This window comes from Capricornis sumatraensis, chromosome 6, assembly GCF_032405125.1.
Source record: "Capricornis sumatraensis isolate serow.1 chromosome 6, serow.2, whole genome shotgun sequence".
In the NCBI taxonomy this organism is placed as follows: Eukaryota; Metazoa; Chordata; class Mammalia; order Artiodactyla; family Bovidae; genus Capricornis; species Capricornis sumatraensis.
The window spans coordinates 71,526,316-71,553,745 of record NC_091074.1 but is presented as its reverse complement, the minus strand read 5'-3'; the positions used below and the strand labels follow the sequence as shown (position 1 = coordinate 71,553,745).

Sequence of the window (27,430 nt, the reverse complement as noted above, 5' to 3'; positions counted from 1 at the left end):
GCCTGGTACCAAGTAGGTCCTCACAGAGTGCTAAACTGAACTAAGTGCAGGGAATAGGCTGAGGAGTCTGAAACCCTCCACGGCAAGTTTCTCACAATGTGGACTTGACCATGAAGAGGCCAAGGACTTGGGAGAACAGTGCAGATCCTCGGCCTCCAGCTCAGCAGAAGCCCTCTGCATTGTCCACAGGGTGATTCTCGTCCTTCATCCCCCGCTGCCCTAGGCATCTGCTACCAGACTCTGGGGCAGATCCAGGGCTCCAGCTGTGCATGGGTGAGGGACACCAAGGGGCTAAGAACTGGGCAGTGCCCAGCAATTTGGAGAGTTCCAGGGACCTGAATCACAGGGTGAGCTCAGAATAGACTTCTCCCAGCCTGAGAAGCCAGGCAAGGAGGAGGTAGGAACAAAGATGTGGGTCCCGATGGAGAGTAGCTCTGGAGGATTTCTGCACCTGCTCCTCTTGGAGAACACAGCCCCATTTGCTGTGGATTGGATTCTGGGGGCCCCCTGCCCCCTCCCCCGCCCCCTGAGGCTGAGTTTGAAAAGATGGTGGGTGAGTGAGTCTGCTGTCGCTCAAGGGATTTGATCAATCCCTTAACTTATTCAAAACTGGGCTCTGAAACAGAGTTTCACAAATGGGAAAATGCATGTAATTTGTGTAATTGAAAAGGAGCTCTGACTGCCCTTTGGGGGAACAATGCTTGCTGGACAGAGACAGTCTGGAATGCACAATCAGTTGTTTCTGTTTCCTGGTGCTACAAAAATAGAGATTTGCGCCACAAAGGGGTGAAAATTCACCCTGGTGCTAAAATCAGTCAAATTTAACTTTTGCCTTTTGCTGGGCTTCTTGATTCATGGTTGCTGCATCAAGAGGCTAATATTGTTTAAGTCGTGATGTGAGTCACTGGGAGTGTCAGCTCCTCCAACTAGAGGGGAGGATCTTCGTGGAGTCCAGGGCAGGCAATGTGGGCTCTGTCCCTGTCCTCCTGGTCAGATCCCACTCAGGGTGTGGGCTCAGATCTGGGCCTCACTTCAGTGGAAACCCTCCAGTGCATAGCCTTGGGGGTATCTGGGGAGGGTAGAGTTCTGGCTGTTGGAGAATTGAGCACGTTCAGACTGGATAGCCTGCAGGGCGCTGGGGAGGACAGAGGAGTCCTAGTCGCTCGAGCTGCATGGCTCTTTGAGAGACTTTGCCGGGTTTCTGAGATGTGGGTGGGGAGATGCAGGGGCATGGCTGAAGTGAGAGGGAAGCAGGGCTTCCCTGCAGTCATGCCCTTGCTGCTGGAGGCCTCGGGCATGGAGCAGGCTTCCTGGCTGCGAAGTAGTGAGTTCCCTCTTGCCCAGTTTCCCCGAACATTCTGCTCTCATCCAGTCCTACTGTTAGGGAGATTTAATATCCAGAGTAGGCATACACCAGGTTGCTGCTGTCACACTATATGGTGAGCATCATTTATGAGGGCCAAGGATGTGCTCGTGTTAATGCAAATTTCCAGGCTCCACGCTGAGCAGGTCCAGGTTAAGGGATTCATCACATCCTTCAAGGACTGCGGACCCCACTCTTCATCCCCACTGTCATTTCAGGTGATACAGATGCAGTTGGTTTCTGGGAACTTGCTAGGCCAGGTGATCTCTAAGTCCTGCTTGTTTCCCAAACCTCAGAACACTGACGAGTGCTGCTGGTTCACACAAGTTTAATTTACACAGCCCCGGTTGGAAAGAGGACATGGAGGAGACAGCAGGGGCTGCTGCTGGGGCCAACATCCCAGGACAAAGCCCACAGCCCATGGCGTGGCAAGAAGTTCTCCTTCATCTCGCCCCTCTGTTTGTCACCCACCTGCTCCTTCATCCAGCGGCCACTTGGTCCCTCCGCCTGGCAGAGCTTGCTCATTCTTCCAGATGCAGTTTGGCCGCTTCTTCCCCTGTGAAGCTTCCTGTGCCTTCCCCTGTGCTCCCTTACCTGCATAGTCTTCCCTTGGCGTTTGCTGCCTTGTGGCTGCACCTCCCTCCACCCCCGCCGTCAAGCGGCCGGAGGGCAGGGCCTGGTGTGGTCCTGACTCAGATCTTGAGTGGTCCCTGGAGCTGGATGCCTGACTTCTGCACCTTAGGCTCATCCCTAATGATGAGGGCAGACTTGGACTCAGACTCAGAGGGACCTGAGGGCTTTCCAGCTGCAGCCCTTTGGTAAAAGGATGTGAAGGGACATCTGAAATTATCTCTGGCTTGGCTTTAGCCCATATCTCCCATTTCTGGCCCTGATGCTCTGTAACTGATATGCTTCCTTTGAAAATGTTTTCAGACCTGCTCAGAATCCTTTCCTTGGAGATCTGAAGGTGGCTAGCTTCTGACTCTGCCTTGCACAGTTTTGGAGACATTCTATAAACCTCCCCCCGAGTGTAGTCTGTCCCCCTGAAAGCACGGAGCCTGGGGATGAGTGGGAGGATTTGGAGCTGGGTGGGAAAGATGGAGGCAGGGTAGCTTGAACAAGAGATGGAAGCAAAGCCAGCAAAAATGCAAGAGATGTGGCCAGAGAGGGTTCACACCCTGAGACCAGGACAAAATTCTTTCTAGGGAGTGAGATGATAGTTGCCTCAGCTTGCAGACAGAAATAGTCTCGCTGATGAAAATACAGTCAGGTTCCTGAAGGGATAAAGGGCTGCTCGCTGGAAAACGCAAACACTCTTTCGTCAAGAACCGTATCCCGCAGAGCCTGTCCTTTAAAAGGCAGCTGGAGCAGATTATTAAATTGTAGATGCGTTTCTCCTGGCACTGTCCCAAGCCTCCCCTCAGCAGGCAGCCCACCCTGCCCCTTGGACGGCCCCAACACTCCCTCGAGAACCTTACTGGGCAGGACCATTTCAGTTTGTGTGGTGGGGCAGTCTCCTTGGCAGAGCTCTCGTGAGGGAGTGGAGGTGAGGAGGGCATGTGAACCGGAGAACCCCGACTGTGTAAATGTTGGCACATTTAGGACTTGATTTCTGAAAAATCTGAATCATGCTTGGTTTTGACATTAAAAAAACAAATCTGTGAAAACTCTAAATCAGGCCCTTTGCTATTTACTGAATTCTAGCATAGCTCTAAACTGTTGGTCAATGCCATTTCTGTTATAGGAACAGCAAATTTGTCATCTGACTTGATTTTCTCATGTGATTATCTTATGAAAGCTGTTGGTTGCCTGAGAAATCAAGAGATTGTTTCTTACTTAGCTGTGGTTTGTGGACTTTGATATGTATTCATAGAAAGGGATCAGGTTTTAGCAATCACTGGGTCCAGTCTCCCCACTGTATAGACTGGGAGCAGAGGCCCAGAGTGGGTAGGATCTTAACCAAGTTTTCACAGCAAAGCTAGATCCCATGGCTCATTCTCTAGAGCTTTGTAATTACCCCCTGGTCTTATTTTCTCTTTCTCAGCCTCACTTTTCTCTCTCATGTAAAATGGAAATAGCAAAGTAGCCTCATATGTTCTGTACAGCTGTGAGAATCAATGAAGGTGTTTCCTTTTTTAGCTGAAAGCACCTTTAGAGATTGCGGAACAGTAGCTGCTCTTATGATGTCATGATGTGACAATGTCACAGTGAGAGGGACTCCTCCCAGAAGCAGACCTCTGATGATAGCCCCCATTTTGCGTCAACAGCAAAGGTTATTTACTCTGGCACTGCAGACCCGAAACAAAGGCATAACAGGCAGGATGGGGGTTCTTCAGCAAGACACTCAAGGTGCACATGACCTCTGCTTCTCAGCCCCCTAGGGTCAAAATCCAACAGGCCGGAATCCTGCCACTGCCCAGCCTACGTGACTGCCACGCCCTTGCCCATGGAGTGGGCAATGGACACTGTGGACCTGATTGAAAACCACTTAGGAGCCATAGTGTGCTTAGGCATGGCTAGGAACTTTGCTGCTGCTGCACGGCTCTCTAAGAAAGAGAATGGAGGCCAATAATCCAGGGCGGGTTGGAGCCATTTCTTGGCGCTGGTCTCCAGAGGGGCCATTTAGCACATTAATAATCTATGAGATGCTTCCACCTTCTGGATTCATTAAGAAAAAGAAAGAAAGAAAGGTGGGGGAGGAGAAAGAGAAGAAATATTAAAAACGTGCACTATGGGCTGTATGGAGGGGGGCGGGGAAACCCTGAGGACTGAAGATTACGGATGGCCCTTCATGGCAGTGACATCGGAGGCCTGGTGCAGTAAAGGAAGGTTCTGAGAGCACGTAGAGGGTCGTTTATGAGGGGAGCGAAGGTTTCCAGCTCTTGGTTTACATGCAGATGGGTGGGAGGAAGTATGAGCCCTCAGCCAGGATCCTGGCAGAACCCAATGATAGTCTGTGGGGAAAGGAAAGCGCTCTGTTTCCGTTCATTCATGCTCATATTTACTTATTCATTCCTTTATTTAACAAGTGCAGCGCCTGCTGTGCACTCTCCCAGAGCAGGGCAAATTCCACTACTTAATGTAGCTACCCCAGGACAGGTGGGTATTAGCAGAAGAGCAATTAGGCTTGGTAGCCAGAACAGAGGCCAGGAATCTAGAAGCTCTGGGTCTTTGTCCCTCCTATGTCTCTCACTGACAGTAGGCTTGGGCAAATCTGCAAGCTCCTGGAGCCTCACGGAACTCATCTGTGAAATGGGCTAACTAAACCTGCCCTTCTGGGGCCACTGAGAGCATCAGGTAGGACAGGGAAGGTGGAGCAGGTGATGGCCCTTTTCAGACTGCAGCCCCTATAGATTAAGATTCATATTACCATTACTGATGCTTTGGCATCTGAAATGCCAGCCAGGCCCCAGGCAAGGGGGAACTCCTTGAAAAACTATCACAAACCGGGAAGGTGATTCAGAACAGTGAGATTAAAACAGAGACCCTGCAGGAGAGGCCAAACAAGCCCAAGGCATCTGTAAGCAATGTGCATACCCTCTTTCCTGGTTGAGTTTTCAGAGAAGCAGAAGCGAAGAAGAGCACGATGTTATCGAATGCATGGCAGTTTCCAGTCTATTTCTGCCAACGACCCAACCCATATCTTTCTTGTCCATCTGCTAAAAGATTCAATTCAGGGTTCTGACCCCCATTTTTAATTCAAGACCACGGTATCTAAAGTAATATCAGTTCCCAGCGTGTAACTCCAATGGCTTCATTGTTGATGCGTCTCTCACTGCCTGGAAATATGCTCGGTGTAAATAATTCATTCTAAATAAATAAATTACTCGCACTGCTTATGGTACGGCTGATGCTGCTAGGAAGCAGCACAACTGCACATTATGTTGAGTCGAGTCTGGAATTACAAGTTGACTCTGGAAAGAACTGGAAAGGGAATCAGAAAAGGAAGTCCCTCCAGGGGGACCAGCATGTAAAACAGGGTGACAGGACAAAGCACATGTGTGCTCCATCGTGTCCGACTCTTTGTGACCCCATGGACTGTAGCCCACTAGGTTCCACTGTCCAGGGGACTCTCCAGGCAAGAACGTTGGAATGGGTTGCCATTTCCTTCTCCAACGCATGAAACTGAAAAGTGAAAAGGAAGTTGCTCAGTTGTGTCCAACTCTTTGCGACCCCATGGACTGCAGCCTTCCAGGCTCCTCCATCCATGGGACTTTCCAGGCAAGAGTACTGGAGTGGGGTGCCATTGCCTTCTCCGGATTCAGGCTGAGGATCCGCTTTTGGAATGTCAGAGCGGAAATGCACTTGCAGTAGCGTTCTCAGCTCCTCTGGACATCCCTGCAGTCAGCATCAGGGACCACAGGGCTCTTGTCAAACTGTGCTGCTCGAGCCTTAGTGTGACAGGCTGACCTGGGAGGCTCTTTCAGCCATGGTGGCCAGGAGCCCAGAGGGGACCTGTAGTTCCACACAGGGAACAAAGGAGAGGGCACTGGCTCAACATGAGGACTCCTGGCTGGCCATCCTGGGCCTGCCGTCTTCAGCTGGATGGCTTTATGCAAACCACCTCCCCTTGCTGGAGCCTGAGCATCCTATCTGTGATTGTCTGCTTTCCTCCCAGGAGTGTAGTGACACTCGTGTAGGGCAAAGCCTGGAGTGCTTGGTTGCTCTGAGGCAAAAAAAAAAAACAGGGTTTGTGTTACATTGTGGCACTGACGGCCCCTTCCTAGTCCTGTTTGATAAGATGGGCTTGTGCCCATTTGTACAGATGAGGAAACAGAGGCCCAGAGGGGCTAACGTGCTTGGTCAACTCTTAATAATAGCGGTGTTTTTCTTGGGCTTTGGTCACATGGGCTGGGATTCCCATCCAGGCCCTGGCACTTGTTAGCAGGTGGTCATGGACAGAGAACCCTGGCGTGCTGCAGTCCATGGGGTCGTAAAGAGTCAGACACAACCAAGCGACTGAACTGAGCTGTTTGGCAGATTACTTAGCCTTTCCCATGCTCGGCTCCTCGTTCGAGACCTCGGTGTGCTGACCTGGCTGGTTGTAAGATGACCTGACATGATCCCTGCTCATACTCCTTCAAGGACCAGGGCACCCACACGGCCTCCTGCTCTGACTCCCAGCTAGGGCCAGGGCTGTGGGGTCTGGGCCGGCTCCCTCCTCAGTGCATCCGTTTCTGGGCCCCTATCATCAACAGAGAGGGGTGGGCCAGCTGATGGGCCAGATAACCTTGATAATGTTGTGTCCTGATTCTCTGTATCTCCTGTGGCATAGAGCCATCAGCACCTGCCTTCACTCTGGTAGCTTCCCTCCTGGGCCCTGCATGCAATTCCCTCCCCCAGGGGCTCACAGCCTGGGGCCTGGTTCCCCTTCCATTTCTAAGCAGCTTCCCACTTAGGTGTGGCAGCGTGCCCCAGAGCTCTCCAGGCAGAGAACCCTGCACTACAAGGGGAAGGAAGTGACCCCAGAGAGGTGAGACAGCCTGCATGAGGTCACACCACAAATGGTGACAGAGCTGCGGGGCCAGCATTCTGTTGGGTCCCCCTCTCTTCCTTCCCCGCATGCTGAGGGATAGAGCCTGCTCTCTGCAGCTCCCAGGCCCTTGCCTACGCTGTGTCCACTGCTCATGCCCTCTCGATTCCTCTCTGCACCTGGCGGAGTCCTCTGCATTTTCTGATATTTAGTTCAAGTGCCGTCTCCTTGCAGATCTCTGATCTTCCCCAACCTGCTCCAGCTACAGGAGCTCCTTGCCACCTCTCTTTGCCTTTTCTTCACTTATTTCATCTCTGCCATTTCTTCAGTAGATTGCAGTTCTCTGATGAGGATTGCGTGTTACCCACCGCACTGTGCACCCCTTCTGTGAACTCCTTGAGTCCTGGCTGTACCCAAAGGACCTTGCATAAGACCTGGCGCTTAGTCGGTGCTCAGAAAGCATGAGTGAACACATCTGGGTGGCATGTTACAAAATCAATTTGCAGTACCACTGGTCTACATTTCAATGGCCTTGGCTATGGGGCAGGCACAGTTCTAAACACTGTTCATAAATGAGCTCATTTTCTCCACACATCAACCCCACGAGCTGGACACACTCTCCTCATTTCACAGATGAAGAGACAGAGGCACAGAGAGCTTGAGTGTCTTGCCAAGGGATTGCCGGCATGAAGTAGCTGTGAGCCTGTGCTGGCATCCACTGGTGCACTGCCTCTCACAACTTCATCCAGTCCTCAGGGCAACACTGTGGGGAGGGAAGAGCGGGTGTCATCCTAGTGAGGCGGAATGAGGAAAATGAGATGCAAAGAGCAAGACTTTCCCTGCTTCCTGCTGCGAGCAGACCTCCAGGTGTAGGAGTAGGGGCTCCTTCCGTGTCTCTGGGTTCCTCCTCAGCCCAACTTGCCTGTCAGCAGATGACGACCCAGGCTGGTATGAGTCTCTGTGCAGACCTGTGTTCTCCTTGTAAATCATTCATGATGTGCACGCACACACACACACACACTTTTAGACTTATTACTCATCCAGTAACTTGTTGTATATAAAAAATGAATGGTTCCTTTGAACTCAGAAAATAGATGGACTGGTTGTCATAAAAATCAATAACATGCTAAGTATTTCAAGCATATAGTACTTAGAGCTCTACTCTTGGTGGTTTTGTAATGAATGGCTTGATTTTTTTTAAAATAGAGCATAGCCTACTTTCATTTTGAATTATACAGAAGGCTTTTGCTTGAATCTGTTTACTAAGAAGATTAAATTATTGATTATTTCCCTGATGCCGAGATTGAGCCTTATTCAGTAGGAAGCACTCAACTTAAGGGAAACAATCTGAGGTCAGGTGATTATTGAGACATTATGCCCAGATGCAGATATAGGCATCATTTTCTCAAACTTCCCCCAGCTTCCCACACAAACTGTTACATGGCTTTGCATAACCAAAAGACAGCTCCCTTCTTGTCCTGGGTTTCTTCGAAAACCCCAGGTGCCTTGCTAGAGTAATGGGTGCCCAGACCTTCAGCACAGCAAAGCAGCCCCAGCTCGACCCTGCACCCACACTAGCAAGAAGGGATCTTTGCTCAGTTCTCAGTTTCAACACCACATCTCTGCAAAGCCTTTCTAGGCAGATCACAGCCTCCAATAGACACGTCCATGGCACCTGCCTCTCCCAGCCCTGCAACATCATCGCAGGTTCAGTTCCTGGTTCAGTGTTGAGCCTGCCTGAGCGCTGTCAGCTCCCTTCATGAGGGTGAGGTCACATCTCCTTTGCTGGCACTCCTGGAATCCCAGAGCCAGCGTGTGGCCTGGAATACAGGAAAACCTCCAAGGGCTCCTTGTTTTGTTTTTGTGTGGGAGTTCCTTCTTTCTTAATCTCTCACTTTTAGGAAAGTAACATTGTGAATTCATGGATTTTTAAAAATATATTAAATGGACTGTATTCCAATCAGTTGCAGACATTATTTTTCTAATATAGACATTAAAGCCATTTTCCTTCTCTATTTATATTTCTGATTTTCCTCCAAATTTTCTTTCCAGCTTTTTATTTTGAAAAAGTTCAAACCCATCAAAAAAGTTAAAAGCGAATACAGTGAGCCTCATACACCCTTTATGTAGATTCTCCAGTTGTTTGCATTTTGCCTTATGCAATTTCCCTCTCTCTCTCTCTTCCTCTGCCTGACCCTGCCACTACACTCTTATTTTTCGTTAAAGCACTTGACGATACTTTGCAGAGGCAATATTTCATCCCCAAATATGTCAGCATGAATTTCCTAAGAGCAATTATATTCTCTTATTTAACAATAGTATAATTATCACATCTAAGAAACTAACAGTGATACAGTAATGCTACCTAATATATGGTCTGTATTCAAATTTTCCAACTTGTCCCCAAAATGTCCCTTTTGCCATTTATTTGTCAAGGTAGGTGGGAAGGGATCAAGGGTCCCGCTGGGAGGATGTGTTATGTTTGTTACCATGTGCTGAGTCTCTTTAACCTCGAACATCCCTCCTACTTTGGTGGGAGTTGCGGTGGGGGATGCTTTTGGGATATTGACCTTCTTGAAAATCCCAAGCTAGTTATTTTATAAAATGTCCCACAAGACCAGAATCTGAATTTGTTTCTTCACAGTTAGATTCAGATTAAACAGTGAAGGTGAAGCTACATTTTTTATATCAGTGCAGCGTGTTAGGAGGCCCACGTGTGAACTCTTATCAGTGATGCTAAGTTTGATCACTAGGTTAAAGTGGTATCTGCTACATTTATTGTAACAATACCTTTTCCCCTTAGTACTTTTGATGTAATCTGTGGGGTGAAACTTTGAGACCATGTGAATATCCTGTCCCCCATGATCTTTGGTTTTAGCATCTGTTGATGGCCCTTGCCTGAATCATTGTTAATTATATTGGGGTTGCAAAATGGTCATTTTCTAGTTCTATTTTTCCTTCCACATTTAAGCTGATATTCTTATCTACAGAAGAGTGTTCCCTTTTGACCATTTTTCTCCTTCCTCCTGCCCGCTTCTCTCCCTTCCTCCTTTCTCTGCTGTCAGTCTGGGTGCTTACTATTTTACCTGCCTTAGCCGGAGAAGGCAATGGCACCCCACTCCAGTACTCCTGCCTAGAAAATCCCATGGACGGAGGAGCCTGGAAAGCTGCAGTCCATAGGGTCACTTGAGGGTCGGACATGACTGAGTGACTTCACTTTCACTTTTCACTTTCATGCATTGGAGAAGGAAATGGCAACCCACTCCAGTGTTCTTGCCTGGAGAATCCCAGGGACAGGGGAGCCTGGTGGGCTGCTGTCTGTGGGGTCTCACAGAGTCGGACACGACTGAAGCGACTTAGCAGCAGCAGCAGCAGACTTGGAGTTAGCTATTTCTCCCAACAGCCCTGATTCTTTCTGATGGGGAATCATGTTTGGAAACTAAGACCTGCATGCTAGGCATGCTCATTGCCACTGGGGTTCACTGCTTCTAGGTTTTTTCAGTGAACTCAGGTTCCAACTATAATTTTTAATGTTTTAAACAAAAAAATGTTTAATTTGAATCTGACCATCAGAAGATAATCATGCAAATATAGGACATCCTACAATTCACCTGGCCTGGATTCTTCCAAAAAGTTAATGTTGCAGAAAACAAGAACAGTAGCAGAAGGGCAGAGCACTGGTTTAGATGAGAAGAGACTGAAAAAAATACATAATAATCAAAGGCAAGGCTCATGTGTCGATGGGATCCTGAATGTTTAAAATGTAAAGGGCATATTTGGGAAATTGAAGAAATCTGAACGTGGACTATACATTAGATAATACTGAATTACTGTTCATTTTCATTAGTGTGATAATAATGCTGTAATGATACAGGAGAATGTCATTATGAGGAGATGCATTCTGAACTATTTAGGAGTGAACTGTCAAAATGTCTCTAAGGTAACTTCAAATGTACTGAAAACAGAAATGTATCTGTATGTATACGTATGTCTGTGTGCATATATGTTCATATATATGTATGTATTTATAGAGAAAAAGCAGACATGGGAAATGGTGAGTGGTGAAGGACATATGATATTCATTGTACTGTTTCTTCAACTTTTTTGTAGGTTTGAATATTCTCACAATAAAAAGCTATGAATCTGTGTGGGGTTTGGGGTGGAGAGAGAATATAGCCCTCCTTATTTAGTCAATAAAGATGTGTGCAAAAGTCCCTTTACAGATTTTTCTCCATGTGATTACATTAGCAGCTTTATATACTTTAAAAAAAATTTTTATATACTCTAAAGTGCCTTTATTTTCAGTTTTCAGGGTTTGATGTTTTTCCTATTGATAATTAATTTTATTTTAAAACTATAAACAAATTTTTAGATTAAATTTAAAAAATTAATTTACATTTAATTAAATTAATTTAACTTTCCTGCGATTGATGTTTCCTGTTAGGTGCATTCCAAACTAACCTATCTAGAGTTACTGTTTCTCAGATCCTCTCTTACTAGGCTGTGATTGCAAAATGTGGTTTAAGGCATTTTAAAATATTTATTTCTCTCCTTCATCTGAATAATTGTACCATTTCAGCTTATCCTGCAATAGTTTCTTGGAGAATTCCAGCTAACACACAGTCTTTGTACATATCCAGTTGGATGAGTTCAGTGTCGTTAATTTCAGTTGAATTTGATTACAATTTATTGAATTGCTTCAAAACAGATAGATGTGTGTTTAAGTGCCTTATTTTTGGTGTTATGTTTTAAATTGATTGTATGACCTCTGGGAAAGCGTGTAAAGTGTTTACAACTTTTATATGACTCTATAGTCAAGACTATTCAACAAGCAGAGAATTCTTGGCTCCAATCTAGCATCCCTCTTATTCCATGCCACCTCTGTAGATAACAATTTTTGTTAGTTTCAAACTTATTCTTCTAGTGTTTCTTGTTGCAAATAAGCACAAATGCATGCACGTGTGGGTTTATGTTTCTTTCTCCTTATATAAAAGTGAACACACTATATATATGCTATTTGGCAAGTTGCTTTCTCACTTAATTTTCCTGGAGCTTACTGTTTTATCACTACCTAAAGACATTGCTTATTCTTTTTACAGCTGCATAGCACTTCTTTGTGTGAATATACTATAATTTGTGGGCTTCTCCAGTGGCTCAGCGGTAAAGAATCAGCCTACAGTGCGGGAGCCGCAGGAGACTTGGATTCAACCCCTGGGTCAGGAAAATCCCCTGGAGGAGGGCATAGAAACCCACTCCAGTATTCTTGCCTGGAGAATCCAATGGACAGAGGAGCCTGATGGGCTACAGTCCATAGGGCTGCAAAAAGTTGGACACGACTGAAGCGACTTAGCACGCATGCACTGTAATTTGTATAGCAGGTCCCCTATTGATGGACGTTTAGGTTGTTGCCAACCTGTTGGAATAACCTTGGTCACATGTTTTATTTGTGTGAGTGTAAGCTGGGGATGAATTCCTAGAAGTGGAATTTCTAGGTCAAAGTGAAAGTGCATCTCTAATTTTTCTAGAAAATACAGCTTTATTGAATGAATGAGAATACTAATGAACGAACTTGATTAAGAAGAGCAGAAAGTAAAAGGCTGGTATCTAAATGGAGACTTAAACCAATTAGACTAAATAATTCTCTTTGTGAAAGAGGCTGGCTTAAAACCCTTCTGGCGACGTCTCTAGTCCAGTGATTTTTATTTTCTCGCCTGAAGAGAGAATTTTGCCTTGGTTTGTAAATTAAGCATAGAGTTACAAAATCATGAAATTTGAGAGCTGAACTAAAAATCCACCTGGTGCAGTCTCCTTATTTTAGCAGTAAGGAACCTCAGGCCCAGAAATATAAGAGAATAGAAAGATAAAGACACAAATTTAGTTTGATTCCATCCAATTCAATGAACAGTAGGTGAAATATCTGCTTTGTAATAAGGCAAATTGTCAAATGTAAAACTGTACTACTGAGCGCCCCCAAGATAGCACATGAAAAGCATGGTTGTTCAGACCCCTGAGTGCTTTCTATCTCAACCACCTCTCCTTAAACAGAACTCTCTTAGTTTAAATGGATTTTGTTTCGTGTCTTTTATGTTATTCTGGGGCATTCAAATATAGTCATGATGGTAAGTTGGATCAGGTGGAGGGATTGGCTGGCTGTGTGCATTCTGGCTGATGGTGTGGGTGGGCATGGTTACTGAGTGTAGTCGGAAATTACATAATCATGGCGTTGGTAGCATTCTGTTTTGATTCCAAGTAGGCAGCATGGAGCAGCAAATGAGTTTAGCTCAGCCCAGCTGTGGACTTGTGCTGTGAGCCTGGGCAAGTCCCTCGTCTTCCCTGGTCCTCACTGTGTAAAATGAGGAGTTGGAAAAGTCCAGGATGGCAGATAAATTAATGAATTGGTGCCATTATTTCCCCCATCCTGTGCTAATTGCAGACATAACGAATTGATTGCCACACGCTCTTCACTGGTTTAACCCATCTCTCTCTCCAGCCACTGTCAGCCTGTTAATGATGTCACGTAGGCTCAAGCCTACTTATCATCTCTGGCTTAGATGGTTACTTAGGATTACCAGATAGATTACAGGACACTCAGTTAAATTTGAATTTCAAGTAAATAAAGAATAAGTTTTTAGTACATGTGTGTCCCCAACATTTCTAAATATGGCAACACTCTTAGGCCACTTCTACTTCTACAGATATTTCTCTTTTTTTCTACATAATTAATTTCATCTGAGAGATCCACCCTCTTTTTGGTACTTCTGATAGTGCTCATTTTCCAGTCTCAAGGTAAGAATCTAGCTCATTCTATATTGTTTAAATTCATATTATGGTTTAATGTAGTGGAAAGTGATGAAGATTTGAGTAGGTTTTTATTTCCAAGGGCCATATATTCTTGTAAGACTGCTTAACACACCTGCAACACCATGTTTCCCAGACATCATTTAGCTGCCACTTTCTTGATTTTGCCAAATCTCCATACCACTTGTATTATTAATTTATTTAGTATTTTCCTTTAAATCAACTCAATCTTTTATTTAAATACCATGGATGGAAAATCAGGATCATTTACTAAGAACAAGTATAAAAGTAAATAAAAAGAAAAACACACCTCTTAAGATATAAAATATTAGATTGGGGCTCACCTAAAACCATTGGGTGTGCCACCAATTCACATAAAACATAACACCATCACATGCAAACTCCTTGCTGGTTTGAGAATCCCATCCTTGACCCTGGTGGATGATCCTCAAGATTTCCTTGAATACCTCCAGTGATGGGGAACTCAGTACTTAGCAAGATTGTGATTCATTCTTGAATACCTTATTACTAAATATTTCTTCTTTATTGGTTCATATTAGCCTCCCTGAAACAGTCATAATTTGATCTGAGCTTTCTTATTTTTTTTAACTAATATTAATATTTGTGTGCTTCTTATGTAACAACTTGTTATTACAAATTGTTACATAAGTGCTTGTTATCTTACTGTCTTATGGAGAGAAGTAAGGGTGCAGTTACAGTTCAGTGTGATAGATCTGATGGGCGTGGGGAGGTGCACTTGGCTCGGACTGGAGGTGTAGGGAGGTGTTTAGGAAGCCTTCTTTGTGGGGGAATGAGAGAGAGCCTGGTATGCCTTGGAAAGTAAAAGGCTAGAGAGTGAGGGTGAGAAAGGAGGCTAGAGTGGTAGAAAAAGGTGATGGATGAGCTGACTAGGTGGGTATTGTAACCCTCATGTTCCATTAGCACAAGGACCTACTTCCTGTAGAACATTTTCACAGTTCTCATTTCAAAAAAAGAGCCCTGGAGAGTTGACAGGACTTATTCTTTCCATTTCATAGGTAGGGAGACTGAGGTTTAATGGATTGCTGGTGGGCATGCAGCTTATACTGGAAGAGCTGGGTCTTGACAGTTCCATAGTCACGCTCCTTTCCTTGTGTCCTAGCCCCAGGCTCACTGGTCCCGGATGACCTTCTCTGTCCCCGTGAAGAAGACTTCACATTCTTGGAAAGCACCTTAGAATCTTTTATCTTGATTTAACTTACTCAGTTTCCCCAGGACTGATCATGAAGCAAATCTGAGAGGCCTGGAGTCCAGCATTCTGCTTCTCCTTCCTTGGTTCTGGGAGATGTTGGCTCACAATTGTAAACAGAACCTACAGTGACCCCTTCTTTTAAAGCCCAGTTGTCTGGGCTTTGAGATGCCCAGTGACCTCCACCCTCCTGACCTTTTTGTGGGCTCTCTGTCTTTGTGTCTGTGGGGCAGGTGTTGCAGGGTCCCCTCAGGAGTCTTGGCCTGTCCTGGTCAAGTGATTCCTGAGTAGAGTCCTAGAGCCCAGAGCTTTGCCTGGACTCCCTTGAGATTCTCCAAGGTCACAGGCCCAGCTAACACCATGTTTTTCTCAGCCACAGAAACCAGTGCTTGCTTTCTTCCTCAGCCCCATTCTGTGTGAAAACCATGGTGAGTTCTTGTCCGGAAGGCAAGCATGGAGGCCCCTTGTGATCCTATTGCCTCCTCTGTCCACTTCTTTTTTCTTTTCTCTCATAGCTACAGAGAGGATTGGAGACAGCCCACAAAATGCACACAGACCAGTCAGTGAAATGGGCCTAGCTATCAATCACTTCTCAGCACTCCAAAAGAAGGGAAGGAAACAGTGCTGGAAGAGCTGAGGGATAGCAGGGAAGCCTTCATGGAGGAGGTGGCTGTGAGCAGTCCTGGACAGATGAGTAGGAGCTGGTTCTAAAGAGATGGGAGGATTCAGCAGATGGGAATGCTGTATCTTCTCCCACTGCAAGCATCGAGCTGGGCCCCAGCACACCCTTCCCCCTCCATAGATGTGATGTCAACTTATCGGCTAATTAGAGGTGCTAAATTGACATGAGGAGACATGATTTTTGCAGTGTGGTAATTAAAAGGCAGTTGGCTTCACAGCTGGGATCACACACAAGTGCTTCTTACCCTTAAAGACATCAGCTGAAGGCAAAGTGCAAAGGAACTGAGGAAACCAGAATCTTCTATTGTAATTTGTTAATTTCCTGCGTTTGTCACCTACACAGCTGTAAGGGAGAAGTGAATGAAGCATCTAACCAGAAGTTTAAGAAAAATTAAAGACACGTGTTCTAATTGTGCACAGACAAGCAAAGCAATCATTACTTTTTAAAAATTAACAAGACATTTTAAAAGTGATTTTATTTATTAATTGGCCACGCTGCCTGGCACGTGGGAACTTAGTTCCCTGTCCAAGGATGGAGACTATGCCCCATTCATCGGAAGCATGGAGTCTTAACCACTGGACCACCAAGGAAGTCCTCCAATTAACCGGACATTTTTAAGTTGCTAGGTTAGGATTTAGAATTAGACCCTAATTATGAGTTAGAATTATGTCTCAGCCTGGTAGTAGTCACGTTACCGTAAGCACCCTTCCATTCTCTGAGGTTTCTCACGTTAAAATGGGTAAACTCTCCTCCATTCTGCCCTCATGGGGTTGAGGTATTATTGAAGGAAAGTATTTTGTCAGTTAAAAGGCTTTTCTTAATTGTAAGAAATACCATTCAGTTCTCATAACTTCTCAGTCTGGAAACTGTGATCTAACATTAACAATCATTGATTGGATGCCTGTGCATTCAGACCCTCAGAATAGCCCTAAGGTTGGGGAGGGGGCTTGTCACCCTGGTTCCGAGGGGACAGATCCCCAAAGGTGAAGTAATGTTCCTGTAGTCATGTAGTGAGTGGTGTGGCCGGCATTCAGTCCCAGCCTGTCCAAGCTGGAACTCAGAATTCTTACCCCATGGACCATGCTGCTTTCTCAGCACTGGCTTGGTTGTGCTCTTTCTCTACTTAACTCCAGCTTTTTACTCTAAAGGAGGAAAAAAAGGATTGGAGGAAGTAATATTTGTTTTGCAAACTTCTTTACGTAAAACAATGATGGAAATACTGTAGAGGGGAGTAAAGAAGGAAATAAAAGTCACAGAATGCCACATGGAAAAAAAATGTATCTTAAAGAGCAAAAAATTAAGTTACTTTACAATTTGCACATAAATAAAAGCTTTTCTCTTAAACTGGGTGATCGACAAGTTGATATTGATTTTATTATTACTCCTTGAACTGAACATATATATTTTATATACTTATATATGTAGTTTATAATCCTAATAAAAGTTTAAAAAGAAAAATGTGAAGAATTTGGTCTTCAATAAAATGTCAAATATACATATGAGTTTTGTCTCATATAATTGAATTGCAACATCTCAGGCAAGTGAAGCATAATAAGCCACGGATTTAGTATTGTTGTGTGTTTTTTTCTCTTTTAAGCAAATCTTTTTTTTCTTTTGCTTTCTCTTAAATGGTCCCACTTGCTTTCCCATATTGTACCTAGGTGCCTTCCTAAGAAGCAGCCTTTTTGATGGAGAGATGAACCAGATTTCAAGAAGAAAAGTCCCAACCTAACCTTGAGCCCTAACCTTGCTACTCGCTTACTTGCTCACATGTGACTCTGAGCAAGTCACTTATCTCTCTGAGCTTCAGTTTCCTCATCTATAAAATTAGGGCAATAAAGTCTACTCTGTATCGTGGCGTTTTGTGAAGGTCAAAGTTAGACTAAAGCAGGAAATGAATTTTGGAAGTTGTTCATCACACAGAAGAAGCATAACAGTCTGTGGAATGGAAGCTGGTGATATCAGTCTCCCTGCTTTGCCAGTCACTTGATGTGTGATTACGTGCAAGTGGCTTAACCTCTTTGAGCCTCAGTTGCTTCATCGAAAAATGCAGATCAAAATAATCTCTGTCCCATAAGGTGGCTTTGCACATTCAGTGACAAAGTGAACCCTTCACGTCAAGCCCCCTCACACAATGCTGGCCCCAAGGCAGGTGCTCACTAGGCAATACCTTGAAGAAGGCAAAATATCTGAGTTCAAATCCCAGCTTTGCCCCTTGCTGCTCATGGGGCCTTGGGCACAGCACTCTCCACGAGGAGCAAACTCTATTATGCCCTCCCTGCCTCCAGCAGGAATTGTTGCGAGTCCCCAGATTTTAAGGACATGACAATGGACATGGGTGATAACAACTCAACTGCTGTGCATCTCTGAGTGATTAGCACTAAATGTCATCAATAGGAAGGAGGGTGATTGTCCCCAGGGGGTTCCAGAAGAAGTTTCAAGCCCCAGAGGCAGTCTGCATATGCTGCTCAGCAAATCTTATTGGAGTGGGGCTGCAGAAACTCGCCCAAATGCCAGGCTTTCATTTTCCCTCCTTAACTTGGGAAATGCTTTGTGGCCACCCCACATCACATTAGTCTCACAGGCATCTGTGTTGAGGCACTTTGTGTCCAAACAGTTTTTCGCCAGGGCTTGGGCGCAGCGGTGACCTGGCGCAGATCTGAAGTGGACCCCAGTTCCCAACGCACACAGCCTGGCGCCTTTGTATATGTCCTGGCACTGGCCACAAACAGGGTTTTGTCAGAAGCTTCCTGAGAAAGTTGCATTCCATTCATCTTGGCTGAAAGGAACCCTAGATGACAAATACCTCCCTCATTTAATTACAGAAACAGTCAGCAAACCCATGGAAGAAGATTAAACCAAGTGGAGAAAAGAGCAAGCCTCAATCATCTTCTCCCCTCTGGCATCTGGCCCGCACTTCTCACCTAGGATTTAGCAACCCAGGCTGTTCTTGGTTAGATTTTCCACTTGAAAAATGGTTTATTTCTGCAGACAAGTTAAACCCAGAGGCCCCAAACCAGGTAAAGAAGGAATTACATTTAGAGAAGAATTCATCAGTGGCTGAGAGTTTAATAAAGACCCTGAAATTGGGAGGTGTATTTACATTTTTCATTTAGGCTTGAATCTGCAAAAGAGAAGTGAAACACAATGGCAATTATCAGAATAAATCAGATCAAATGAAACACACACCCACACAAAACTAACCAACTCTTTAATCATTCTCCTCAGTTGTTGGAGAGAGAAGTATAGAGTTGTATGGTATACAGATGAAGGAAACTTTCAAGTCTTTGGTTCAATCCATCATTTTTAGAGATGAGAAAAACAGACACCCACAGAGGGGATGTCTGCTTTGCTCTGCTTTGCTCTCAAAGCCATAGAGACAAGGGTAAGCCTGGTTTTCCAGCTCCCGGAAGTGTCTGTATAGTTGGCTTCACTCTCCTGTTCTCTCTACCTCTGGGCCCTTAATGTGAAAGAGACTCACAGTTCCATACACTAACCCTGAACTTGTACAGAATATTCCACAGCAAGCCAGAACTCAGAGAGAGATGCTGATGGCTGCCTCCTCTTCCACTTTTCTGGTTAAGGGTGTGTCCTCCAGAATTTCCCAGGACCAACCATGCCCACCATAGACACCAGCTATGTTTGAGACACCCTGAAAGCCTTGAAATAAGCAGTTTCTTCCCCGTGCTAGTGGGTCTCAGAAGAGAGAGCAAGCCTTGGGTCATTGCCCCACCTCATCTTGGACTGATGCATCAGAGGTGGTTGAAGAAAGAGAACCAGGACTTCTCTGGTTAAGTGGTTAAGAATCTTCATGCCAGCGCAGAGGACACAGGTTTGATCCCCGGTCTGAAAAGACCCCACATGCTGCGGAGCAGCTAAGCTCATGTACCACAACTACTGAGCCTGTGCTCTAGAAGCTGTGTGCTCCAGCTGCTGGATTCCAAGCGCCTAGAGCCTGTGCTGTGCAACAAGAGAAGTCCCTAGAACGAGAAGCCCGCGCACTGCAACGAGGAGGAGCCCCCACTCTCCACAACCAGATGTGAGAGTGGGACCATAAGGAAGGCTGAGCGCCAAAGAATTGATGCTTTCGATTTGTGGTGCTGGAGAAGACTCTTGATCTCCTTGAACAAGGAGATCAAACCAGTCAATCCTAAAGGAAATAAACCCTGAATATTCATTGGAAGGACTGATGCTGAAGCTTCAATACTTGAGCCACCTGATGTGAAGAGCTGACTCATTAGAAAAGACCCTGATGCTGGGAAAGACTGAGGCCAAGAGGAGAACGGGGTGACAGAGAACAAGATGATTGGATGGTGTCACTGACTCAATGGACATGAGTTTGAGCAAACTCCTGGAGACAGTGAAGGACAGGGAAGCCTGGTGTGCTGGAGTCCATGGGGTTGCAGAGTCATAACAACTACAACTATAAAAGGCCCATGTGCAGCAATGAAGAGCCAGTGCAGTTATAAATAAATTAATTAATTAAAAATTTATTAAAAAATAAAAAGAAAGGCAACCAGATATGAAGTCAAAATTACATTTTCCTGCATTGAACTTGCATGGATTGTGTCGCTTTTCTGGGCCATGGTTTATTTAGCTGTAAAATGGATAGTAAATCCTACCTCAAAGAACTAAGGGACTCTAAGACTTACTGACAGTCTAGATGTTTGGAAGCTTCGCTGATTATAAAGTAGATGGGATATGCTTGAGAAATTTCTACCAAATATTGTCTCTTGGCACTCGGAAACTTGCTGCATAAAATTACAGCTGCCCTGTAAAATAACAGATTTTTCTCTCCCCCACCAACCCCCAGAATCTATTAGGGACCCAGATCCTTCCTTCCTTGGGTAACACTTAGTCATGTCCGACTTTTTGCCACCCTATGAACCGTAGCCCACCAGGCTCCTCTGTCCATAGGATTTCCCAAGCAAGAATACTGTAGTGGGTTGCCATTTCCTTCTTCAGGGGATCTTCCTGACCCAGGGATTGAACCTGGGTCTCCTGCCTTGCAGGCAAATTCATTACCATCCAATCAGAAATTTGGACAACTATGCCTCTAGTCACAGTTGCTGATCTCTGAGGCAATCAAGATGCTTTTTTCCTCTTCATTTTCATTTATCTTTCTCAATTCAAACAGAGCTATAAATTCCTAGACAAAGCTAGATAGAGGGTAGACAGCAGAGCACAAGAAGTTTAAACAGAAATCTCCAAAGTAAAGTTTTATAGGCAGAAAAGAAAATTCCTGGCAGCAATGCAGGACAGAAACTTGGTGTACTGTGTTGACCCAGAGAATCAGGAAATCAGGCACTTGTTAATACCGAACTATGTAAGGGGGGAGCGTACTAGACACCAAAATCTGTGCTCAAACCCTCGTTCCTCAGTTTTCTGAGAAAAAAATACTCAGTTACAATGTAAACAGACAGAAAACAGGGCCATGGGCAATCCATGTATTATCTGTTAATAGGCCACCTCTCAAAATACCTGCCATGCTTTTGAGGATGAGTACATTGAAAATACCTAACATTCAGCCTTTGAAAAAATACTGCAAAAATCACTGAAGACTCACAATACCCAGAAGTAGAGAAAGAGTCCAGCTCTGAAGATAAGCTATTGTAGGATAAAGAAAAAAACTTTAGAAAGACTTTCAGCAGCTTCAGTCATATGCAGGAAAGACATGGTCTCCATGAAACATGAGATAGGATGGAGAAAAAAGGGTTCTGATCATTAAAAAATTACTAGAAAATGGAAGAAGTCAATAACAATAAAAAATATGGCAAGGACAGTAACACCGAAAGTGACTTGAAAAGCAAACCCACTGAATAAAGAACTTGAATGGTGTATCCATACAGCTACTCAACCACATTATGTTCGGGGCACTGCAGAATCAATTATTAATAAAGAGCTACCTTATCCCTGAAAGATAAGCAAAAAGGTAGGAAGTCAGGTAATGCCAAATGGTGGTTAGTATGTGAAGAAATGAGAACCCTGGTGCTCTGTCACCGGGACTGTGGATGATATGGCCCTTTTACCAGAAATTAGTGAAACTGAATTTTCAGGTACCCTCTAATAAGAGATAAAGTAAGATGGTCTTTCAGAATGCAGAGGAGAAGGACCAAGATGTGAAATCACAGAAAAAATACAGATACGGATTTAGGGAATGAAAGACAACATGTAGCTAATCAAGTATTCTAGTGGAGAGGCAAGGATATATATGAATATTAATGTAATATAAATATAATGAATATATAGCATTATATGTTATATATAAATGCTACATTTACATAATGTATTTATACTTATTATATATATGTGTAAATGTTCATATGCATATATATATGTTTTTTTAGTTAAAAGACTTGAGCCTATAGATTGAAAGCCTCCCTGTGTTCCAGATAAAATCAAGAGTGCCACATCCACAACTATTTAAGCAATTTTTTTAAATTCTAAGAATAAAGAAAAAAACCCTTCAGGCATCCAAACAGAGAAAGTCATTTACCTGTAAATGAATAACAATCAAACTATCCTCAGATTTCTCCTCTGTACCACTTTGTAGGTTCAAAGCAGAAAAATGGTAGCCCAAGAATTTTATATCCAGATATATTCTACCATGCGTCAAAGCAACAGAGGGTCATCCTCAGCAAATTTTCAACCCCTCACCCTTCTTCAGAATATGAAAAGATAGTCTAACAGGTTAAGACAAAAAGCAAGATTAATATATCCAGAATGGAGAAGAATGGAGGAGTCTGAAAACCAAAGGGAACAAAAGGAAACAAAAAGGAAACATTTCTTTTTTAAAAAAAGACTGCCAGCAAGATGATGAATGCAATGTCAAGTATTTATTGCAGCAATAAGCATGTATTTTAAAATACATTCATGTCCTCATTTCAAGAAATATACTTAAAAACAATCTTAATGGAATACAAATAAAAGGAGAATCAGAGCTATGACAGGTAAATGCAAGCAAGAAATAAAGGGTTTCAATATTAATATCAAGATATTAATTCAGCATTAATATTGAGCAAGATATTATATGAAACAAACAGCAATAAATGACAAACAGGGTTATTTTATCTTGATAAATATTTTAATCCTCAAATCATTCAGTGATTATCTGGTAAGTACCTGCTGTTTGCAGTAGGGAAGGATATATATACATTGCTGAAAAATAACGATGTAACTGTAACGAGCAGTTATTTTCAAAACAACATAAAATCAAAATGTAAAAAGCAAAAAATTTGAGTAACGTGGAGAAATTGTCAGAGACAATAGAAAAAAGCTCAACATACCTCTCAGTCTTTGATAGGTCAAGTAGACAAAAATACAAAGCATGTGTTAGTAATATAAATGGTTAGTTGGGCTATATCTCTTATGCATCAAAAATCTGATAAAGAATTTTATAGCTTACAACTAGAGACTGCATCTATTTTTCTGGCTACCATGGAACTGTCACAAAAATTGATTATATAATAAGCCACCCAAAAAATATCTCAATAAATTCCAAAAGCAGACACTGTATACACCAAATTCTCAAAACAATGCAATAAAACTAGAAATGATAATGAAACTGTAAAATAAATTTAAAAGTACTCTCTGAAATAATCCTTGGTAGAGATTAACTTGAAACTTCAGTCATAGTCTGTTTAGAAATTGACTTGGCTATGTGAAATGAGGCAGGAGATTGGATCTTTGAATGGGGTCCTGATGCTGACAGGCCACGTGTTGCAGGAACTGGGTGTCTGTGCTGGAGGAGGAAAGCCTGGCACACAGGCAGCTGAGGAAGAAAGAACACAGGTGTTAGAGTCCTTTAGCTCTGCATTCGAATTCTGTTTCTACCTCTTACTAATTTTGATGGGTATCTCGATGTCTTTCCATTTCAGGACCTCAGTCTGCTTATTCAAAACTAGGGCTGTTGAGCTGTACTAGTGATTCTCAACCTTCATTGGGCTCCATAATCACCTTGGGAAGTTTTTAAATAATACTGATACCTGGGCTCTATGCCCAGAGATTCTGATTCACTTGGTTTGGAGTGGGACCAAGTCATCAATATTTTAAAAAATCTCCTCATGTGATTCCAGTGTGTAGCCAGAGTAGAGAGAGAACCCCAGAACTAGATGATTTCTCAGGTTCCTTCAGTTCTGAAGTTCAGCAGTGCTACCCAGCGCCTGCAGCCTTTGCCGGTAGAAGAAAGTTTTAGGAGGCTAAAGCTAGAAGAACAGTGATGCAAAGCAATCTAATCAAAGTGTGCATTATCTCAAATGGTGCAGAAAATGTCAGTGCCAGTTAATATTTTGCACCCAACATGATTTAGACCCGGGGCATATATTGTACTCCAAGCCCATTGTAAACACAATGGGCCATTTATTCACTGAACAGTAACCACTGTAATTACCTACAGGGCAAACATATGAGGTTGTTCAAGCAACAATTAATTGTGGACCTGGAACTAATGGGACAATAATAGCAAAGTATCAACCAGAGTGTGATTCAGAAATCACATCAGAAAACCAATATTTTCCAAATTGTATTAGATAAGCATTTTTGGGGATGCAATTGCACATATACCATCCCAGGTCCTGAAATAGTGTCTCTCTGATTTTTTAATAGCTCCTTCCTACACTGACCTATGGTAACTGGAAGTGTTGTTTTAATCTTGAGAGAAGAATCACAGATACTGGGTCTGAGCAGACTGTAGAGAGCGTCTATTTCTTACATCACTATGGGACCTAAGTATCACCTTCAGGCAGATGTGCTCACTTTGGTTGGTTGTAAGATCCTTGTTGTAAATCTGATGGCAGCCATGGATCCTCTTTTCAGAAAAATGTGTGTGTCTATATGCATATGCATGCCCCACAGGTGTTTTCATACAGGTTTTCAGGAGTTCTCAGACAGTTTGAAGCCACTCTGTGTTCTTTCTGGGCCACGGGCTAGCCTCCATTTGCATGCCTCCAGACACAGGGATCTCACTACTTCTGTCAGCAGGCCTTCCCTTGCTGGACAACTCTGGATGTGAGTGTCCTTATTGTGTCCAGCTGGGATTTCCTCTCTCTGGGTACTCCCTACTGGGGCTTACTCTACCCCCCCCCAAATTTTTTTTAACAGTTGATCTGTCCTTGACCTCAACCAAGCTTGGGATGATGTCCTGTCTCTGTGGGGATCTTAGAAATCGGTTTCTATAGGTGGTCTCTAGCTCCGGTGACAGCTGATGGGTTGTTGTGTGTTCAGCTCCAACAAATGGGACCTGTTGAGGCTGCCAAGTGAACCGAGGAGATCTGGGGACCCTAGGTAGTGGCAATCTACTGCCTGAGCCAGGTCACCAAAGGGACAAGATTGCTACTGCCCTGCTCTGCTGAAGTCTTGGGGGGAAGAAGTGCTTCCTCAGGTCACAGGAAGAGCAGAAAAGCAACTTCAACTGGGGGCTGGGGGTGCCAGGACGTTTCTTCCCAAGATGCTGAAGCTGGACTCTGAGCATATTGAATCTAGAGCTGCTGGAATAGCAAATGCTGGGGGAGAAAGCTGGTGGCAGCAAAGAGAGATCTTGCTTCAGCCATGCCCTCTCTGGATCAAAGATTTAAACGAAACAAAAGAAGGAAGGAAGTACTACTTTTTAAAAAGAGTATTGGGAATTCCCTGGTGGTCCAGTGGTTAGGACTCCCCACTTTCACTACTGAGGGCACAAGTTCAACCCTGGTCAAGGAACTAAGATCCTGAAAGTTGTGCAGCATGGCCAAAAATAAAACAATGTTTAGGTATGCTGAGCACAAAGTTTGGTAAATGAAGCATCCTGATGAAGATTAGACTAGACCAAGTAGCGTTAACAAGTAATGCACAGATATAACTATGGCAGTGGTCACAAAATTCTGGAGCTACCGGTACCCATCAACAACAAAAAAACTATCCAAGAGTTTATTAAATACTTGCTAGACACATGAAAAGCAAAATGATTTGTCAGGGGCCACAGAGTCATATAAAGCCTGACCATCAGCTGGGTCAGCGCTCATCACATGCGGGTACCGAATCTTCCTCCTCCCTCACCAGGCGATGACCTGGGAGGACAGACAGGGGAGGATGACAGACAGGCTAGAAGGCACCATGGAGGAATTCTCGTACAATCTTAGGTTGGGAAAGGTTTTTCTAAATATGACATAAAGCCTGAAAACAGAAAGGAAAAAATTAATAAATGCAGCCACACACGCAAACAACTCTATATGGCAAAAGACATCATGAGAAACATCAAAAGAAAAGGTACAGACTGAGGGTGAATTAGCAACTTATATCACGAAGGGCTAATCTCCTTACTTCTGCTAACCAGTAAGATCGCTTCTGCTAACCAGTAAGGGAAAGACTCAAAGTCCAATTGGAAAACAAGCAAAGGATGTGAATACTTTCCAGAAAGATACTGCAAATTGTTCTTCAACATCAGAGAGATCCTCAACCTCACTCTTAATAAGGTAAATGCAAATCAGAACTACAAGAAGATACCATTTTTCCACCGTCACACTGCAAAGATCAAAAAATTTGATAACCACCTTCTGTGGATGAGGCTGAGGGGAAGAGAAAGCAGAGATCAGAAGAAATGTTATAGAAGAGGTGACATTTATGCTGGGCCCTGTAGGACAGATAATTAAAATCCAATTTAGCAACTCACATGCACTTAAAAGAAAAAGGACTAATAAAAGGAAAGATGGACAGATTTGACTACTGACTGTAAATTAGAATATACACACATGAAATGTAAAAGCAAACAAGCTGGGGTGTTTGCAGCACCTGTAGTAGCTTGAGTTTGAATGCTGTACGTATAACAGTCTTCATTAGATTTGATAAGGAAAGCATTAGAATACCACTCAAAAAATAAATAAGAGACATGAAAAAGCAATTCCTAAAATAGGACTTATGACTAGTAATCAGCCACATAGAAAAAGGTAAATGCAATATGATTCCAGTTTTTCAGTAATAAATCATTAATAAATTAGATAGAAAGATGTTTTATTTCTGTCTGTTGACAAGAATGTGGTAAGATTAATCCTCTGTAGTTATACCTGGCTAGTGGGTGTGCAAATTGATACAATCCTTTTTGGAAATAAGTATGAAGTCTTTATTTTTTTAAATTAATTTCTTTATCTTAATTGAAGGATAATTACTTTACAATATTGTGCTGTTTTTTGCCATACATCGACTTGAATCAGCCACAGGTACACATGTGTGCCCCCCATCCTGAAACCCCCTCCCACTTCCCTCCCTACCCTATCCCTCTGGGTTGTCCCAGAGCACTGGCTTTGGGTGCCCTGCTTCATGAATTGAACTTGCACTGGTTACATATTTTACATATGGCAATATACATGTTTCAGTGCTATTCTCTCAAATCATCCCATGTCTTTAAAAGCTCACATTCTTTCTTTGGGAAAAATTTCACATCCCAGACTCTACCCTATGGAAAAAGCCTGAAATATAGGGGAAAAATGCTAAGCACAAAGGTGCTTGTAGAATAATATGATAATAGTGACAAATTAGAAATAGTCTAAATGTCCCCAAATTAAACACAATTTAGTAAATTACAGTATGTTCAGATGCTAGAATATTATGGAACTATTAAAAATTTACATGATAAAATGTTTGCAAGAAGTTTTAACAGGATGGTTAAATGCTTTTAAGACAATGTTTAATGAGGGAATAAACAAACAGTTAAAATGTGTATATAGAATGATCTCAAGAATCTTTTTTTTAGTTCATTGCCATGCATGGAGAAAGGATCTGAAGGAGGCAGACGACAACATTCTCCTTATTTTGCATTTTTAAAAGCCGCTTCAATTGTAACATGTTACTTTTGCAGTAAGAAGGTTAAAAGTATTTTGCCCCTGTGTTTGTACCTCAAGTGAGAACTAAAGACCT

At 43.5% G+C, this 27,430-nt stretch overlaps 1 protein-coding gene across 1 annotated transcript in view; it reads left to right on the top strand.

Annotated features, from left to right (window-relative positions):
• Positions 1-27,430, top strand: part of GABBR2 (gamma-aminobutyric acid type B receptor subunit 2) — a 367,358-nt gene that overhangs the window by 125,445 nt on the left and 214,483 nt on the right. The gene's annotated exons all lie outside the window — the stretch shown is intronic.